The following is a 5,706-nucleotide window of genomic DNA, read 5'->3' as shown; positions in this document are numbered from 1 at the left end:
GTCCACGGGACAATGCAGGCTGTCCACGGGACAATGCAGGCTGTCCACGGGACAATGCAGGCTGTCCACGGGACAATGCAGGCTGTCCACGGGACAATGCAGGCTGTCCACGGGACAATTCAGGCTGTGTGAGCGCCACAACGTGGGAAAAGACAATCACTAACTTCATCATGTACATTTTCTTTTTTTCCAGTTGTCAATTGTCTATAAACGAAACAAAACGAACTCAGAAAACGACTGAGAAGGAGAGCGAACACTGCCTGTTTGAGGCCCAAGTCCCCACACTGCTTGTTTGAGGCCCAAGTCCTCACACTGCCTGTTTGAGGCCCAAGTCCTCACACTGCCTGTTTGAGGCCCAAGTCCCCACACTGCCTGTTTGAGGCCCAAGTCCCCACACTGCCTGTTTGAGGCCCAAGTCCCCACACTGCCTGTTTGAGGCCCAAGTCCCCACACTGCCTGTTTGAGGCCCAAGTCCCCACACTGCCTGTTTGAGGCCCAAGTCCCCACACTGCCTGTTTGAGGCCCAAGTCCCCACACTGCCTGTTTGAGGCCCAAGTCCCCACACTGCCTGTTTGAGGCCCAAGTCCCCACACTGCCTGTTTGAGGCCCAAGTCCCCACACTGCCTGTTTGAGGCCCAAGTCCCCACACTGCCTGTTTGAGGCCCAAGTCCCCACACGCCTGTTTGAGGCCCAAGTCCCCACACTGCCTGTTTGAGGCCCAAGTCCCCACACTGCCTGTTTGAGGCCCAAGTCCCCACACTGCCTGTTTGAGGCCCAAGTCCCCACACTGCCTGTTTGAGGCCCAAGTCCCCACACTGTCAGTCTAAAAACAAGTTGCCCCAGAAAAGGGAGGACACACTAATATTCGCCTTTAGCTTTGATCACATCATTCAAAGTGGCAAAGTTTAATTAACCTTCTGTAATATGAATTATTGATGATGGAGTGACCGCTGCACAAAGAGTGACCGCTGCACAAAGAGTGACCGCTGCACAAAGAGAGTGACCGCAGCACAAAGAGTGACCGCTGCACAAAGAGTGACCGCTGCACAAAGAGAGTGACCGCAGCACAAAGAGTGACCGCTGCACAAAGAGTGACCGCTGCACAAAGAGAGTGACCGCTGCACAAAGAGTGACCAGTCTCCAGCCCGTCAGACCATCCCCTCCCTTAGTATCTTGGGCGATTCTTCCCCTGTGACATCCTTGACGTGCAAAAATGTCCCTGAAGTCAACAAGCCACAGAGATGGAATCTCTTTTGTTTCATCAATATTTTCCCCAGATTCCTTAACTTTCTTCACAGTTTAAGGGTTTGACAATTTGTTTTCAGACCTCACATTTCCCTCATGTTTTCTCCTCAAACAGACCCAAACAGACTCAAACAGCCCCCCAAACAGACTCAAACAGCCCCTCAAACAGCCCCCCAAACAGTCCCCCAAACATTCCCCCAAACATTCCCCCAAACATTCCCCCAAACAACCCCCCAAACAGTCCCCCAAACAGCCCCCCAAACAGCCCCCCAAACATTCCCCCAAACAGCCCCCCAAACAGCCCCCCAAACATTCCCCCAAACAGCCCCCCAAACAGTCCCCCAAACAGCCCCCCAAACAGCCCCAAACAGCCACCCAAACAGCCCCCCAAACATTCCCCCAAACAGCCCCCCAAACAGCCCCAAACAGCCCCCCAAACAGCCCCCCAAACAGCCCCAAACAGCCCCCCAAACAGCCCCAAACAGCCCCAAACAGCCTCCCAAACAGCCCCCCAAACATTCTCCCAAACAGCCCCCCAAACAGTCCCCCAAACAGCCCCAATCAGCCCCAAACAGCCCCAAACAGTCCCCCAAACAGCCCCCCAAACAGCCCCAAACAGCCCCCCAAACAGCCCCAAACAGCCCCCCAAACAGCCCCCCAAACATTCCCCCAAACAGCCCCCCAAACAGCCCCAAACAGCCCCCCAAACAGCCCCCCAAACAGTCCCCCAAACAGCCCCCCAAACAGCCCCCCAAACAGTCCCCCAAACAGCCCCAAACAGCCCCCCAAACATTCCCCCAAACAGCCCCCCAAACAGTCCCAAACAGCCCCCCAAACAGCCCCCCAAACAGCCCCAAACAGTCCCCCAAACAGCCCCCAAACAGTCCCCCAAACAGCCCCAAACAGCCCCCCAAACAGCCCCAAACAGCCCCCCAAACAGCCCCCCAAACAGTCCCCCAAACAGCCCCAAACAGCCCCCCAAACAGCCCCCCAAACAGCCCCCCAAACAGCCCCCCAAACAGCCCCCCAAACAGCCCCCCAAACAGCCCCCAAACAGCCCCCAAACAGCCCCAAACAGCCCCCCAAACAGCCCCAAACAGTCCCCCAAACAGCCCCAAACAGCCCCCCAAACAGCCCCCCAAACAGTCCCCCAAACAGCCCCAAACAGCCCCCAAACAGCCCCAAACAGCCCCAAACAGTCCCCCAAACAGCCCCAAACAGTCCCAAACAGCCCCAAACAGCCAGGTGAGAAGGGGCTGTGGACCTGATCAGAAGCTATAGTCCTATAAGTCCAGGTGAAGTCGATTGTGATGGGAGGGGCTTAAACTCCTGAGGCATCTAGGAGCTCATTCTTTCTTTCTTCTCTTCCACGCCCACAAGTCTCAGGTCAGTGTTTCTCAATTATTTTCTGATAAGCCCCTCCCATAGGTAGAAGAAAACACTTGGCGCCCCCGACTCTCCGCCGCGACTATAAATACGGTGAGCGCTTAACCCTGCACGCCCGATATGTCAGCGGAGCAGAGTGTGTTTTATTGATGTGTCATTTATTTGGCTTCATGCTGTCGCTGCCAACGTTTGAAGACACAGAAGACACGGGGGTCTTTCCTGGTCCCCACCTCAGTCACAGTGAAGACGAGCTGTGCACACTACACTCTATTCTATACCACTTTACTTTCAAAATGAGAATAATAGTGCGTTCAGACTGCGGCGTCCAAATTCGCGCTCGACGGCTGAGTTGGACACCTGCACATTTGAAAGCGGACGCCCTGGACGCGCATCCAAGGCGTCCAGCGCACATGCGCGGTGGAGGAGGAGTTGTGTTCCGCGGTGTTGCCATGGATCTATTGCTTTTGTCTTGGTCAGATGGCAGACCAGGTTTTGGGGGCTTGTTTGGGTCCTGCAGATATTTCAGAGCTGAGCAGAGTTTAGTGAATACCATCATTTGCTCCAAGAGCTGCGTCTGAATGATTTTGGTCGTTCTTCCGGGTCGTGAAATGCGTAGCACGTCACTGCAGCGCCATCTCTGATTGGTTGCTGCGCCGCGTCGACAGCAAAAAAGTAAAGCTTTGTCCAACTTTTATGCTCCAAACGCCCCCGAAACGTTGCGTCCGACGCTCAAACGCAGGATTCTCGTCGCAAAAACGTTCAAAACGCACGGCAAAAACGCTCAGTTTTTCAAAGTTCATTGAACCATATATTATTTTAGGTTCATTTGTGCAGTACTGGTGCATATTTACAAAGGATAATGAATATTATGCCTTTTGTCAACATAAAATCCCTCACTGGAAACTTCAAAGTGAAATGAAGAAGTACAAGCTGTATTCAGTTTGGACCAAAAGGTTTAATCTGGTGGGTCAATATCACCCAAAATCTTCATGATCTTGGGGTAAATCTAGTGAAATTTTAACCTTTAAATACATGATATATTATATATACACATTATATCAGAGCATGTTTCTTAATATAAACAGTTAAGAAATATATTTAGAATGCTATTTTGACAAAAAAAACACTAATCCAAAAAGTGGCTCAATTTAGCCCAATCTCTCCTCCAGCGTTCCACAACTGTTACCTAGCAACCATACTGTAAATAAGGGCCAAAATACATAATTAACGCACTACAATATACATATTCTTTGTGTGAATTGTCTCTTATTGATGACATCACTAAGGGTTGTGTTTTAGAACTTAGCACTAGTTCTCTTTTTCTTTCTTTCTTTCTTCCTTTTCTTTTCTTTAAATACGGTAAAGCGTAAAACACATGCTTCTGACCCGCGGCCCGGATGTTGGACACCCCTGTTCTGACCCGTACAGCTACAGTGAGGAGGCGTCGCCATTAAAAGCAACACAACAACTTTTATTTTTCAAAGATACTTTACAAAGGGCCACTGATGTAAAATGATAACTCGCCAGTGCTGGAGTCTCTTCACTGGCTCCTGTCGAGTTTAGAATCAAATTCCAAAATTCTACTCTTGACCTCCAAAGCCATAAATGACATGGCCCCATCCCACCTGAAAGATGCTATAGAACCATATCATCCAAACAGAGCTCTTCACTCTCAGAATGCCGGCCTTCTGGTGGTGCCAAGAGTCTCTAAAAGTACTGTAGGAGGTAGAGCGTTTAGCTACCAAGCTCCTGTGTTATGGAATCAGCTCCCGACCCATGTTAAATACGCTGACACAGTCTCTTCATTTAAGTCCAGGCTTAAAACGTTCCTCTTCGAAATCGCTTATGGTCAGACCAGTTAGGAACAGAAACATAAACCCACAGCTTCAGCTACGCTGCCCTAGGAGTAACTATGCTGGGGGAAGTATGACAGCTTGAGCACTATCCTCTTCTTCTTCTGACTTATTCTATCAAACAATATTTATTTTTTAATTCCACTTGCAAACTGTTCACCGCCTTCTTTTTCTTTCTCTCACTCCTGAGGACCTGTGGACCCAGATGTCCCTCTCCTGGTGAAGTGTCCCTGCCCCGTGTGGACGGTCCCTCATCTGCCTGAGGAGTGGCTCCAGCTCCAGTCTCCCTCACGTCTGTGAGAGTGGGATCTCTCCTTCACTGGAACTCCTCCAGGTTTCTACGCTTTTTTCCCAAAGAGGTTTTTTTTGTAGTTTTTCCTGCAGAAGGAGAGTCTAAGGACAGAGGACCTGGGACATCGTCCCTCGCCACCACAGACATTGTCTGACTTCATCGCCACCACAGACATTGTCTGACTTCATCGCCACCACAGACATTGTTGATTCAGCCTCAGAGGCGACTGTTGTTGTGATTTTAGGCCTTACAAAAATAAATTGATTTGATGAACTATTGAACTATTGATTGAACTATTTACTACAGGTTTTATCCCACCAAACAAAGTCCTGTCATATGCACTCTTAAGGTCTTATAGTACGCTCTTACAGTCTTATTGTGTGCCCTTAAGGTCTTATTGTACGCTCTTACGGTCTTAATGTGTGCCCTTAAGGTCTTATTGTGCGCTCTTGAGGTCTTATTGTGCACTCTTAATGTGCGCTCTGAAGGTCTTATTGTGCTCTCTTAAGGTCTTATCGTCCGCTCTTAAGGTCTTATTGTGCGCTCTTACGGTCTTATTGTGCGCTCTTACGGTCTTATTGTGCGCTCTTAAGGTCTTATTTTGCTCTCTTAAGGTCTTGTTGTGCACTCTTAAGGTCTTATTGTGTGCTCTTAAGGTCTTATTGTGCGCTCTTAAGGTCTCATTGTGCACTCTTATGGTCTTATTGTGCACTCTTAAGGTCTTATTGTGCTCTATTAAGGTCTTATTGCGCACTCTTAAGGTCTTATCGCGCGCTCTTAAGGTCGTATTGTGCGCTCTTAAGGTCTTATTATTGTGCGCTCTAAAGGTCGTATTGTGCGCTCTTAACGTCTTATTATTGTGCACTCTTAAGGTCTTATTGTGCGCTCTTAAGGTCTTATGGTCCTATTGTGCACTCTTAAGGTCTCATT

Source organism: Eucyclogobius newberryi, unplaced genomic scaffold (genome assembly GCF_026437365.1).
Source record: "Eucyclogobius newberryi isolate DKJ021-1_F unplaced genomic scaffold, fEucNew1.0.hap1 SCAF_2, whole genome shotgun sequence".
Classification (NCBI taxonomy): Eukaryota; Metazoa; Chordata; class Actinopteri; order Gobiiformes; family Gobiidae; genus Eucyclogobius; species Eucyclogobius newberryi.
This window is presented reverse-complemented; position numbering follows the sequence as displayed.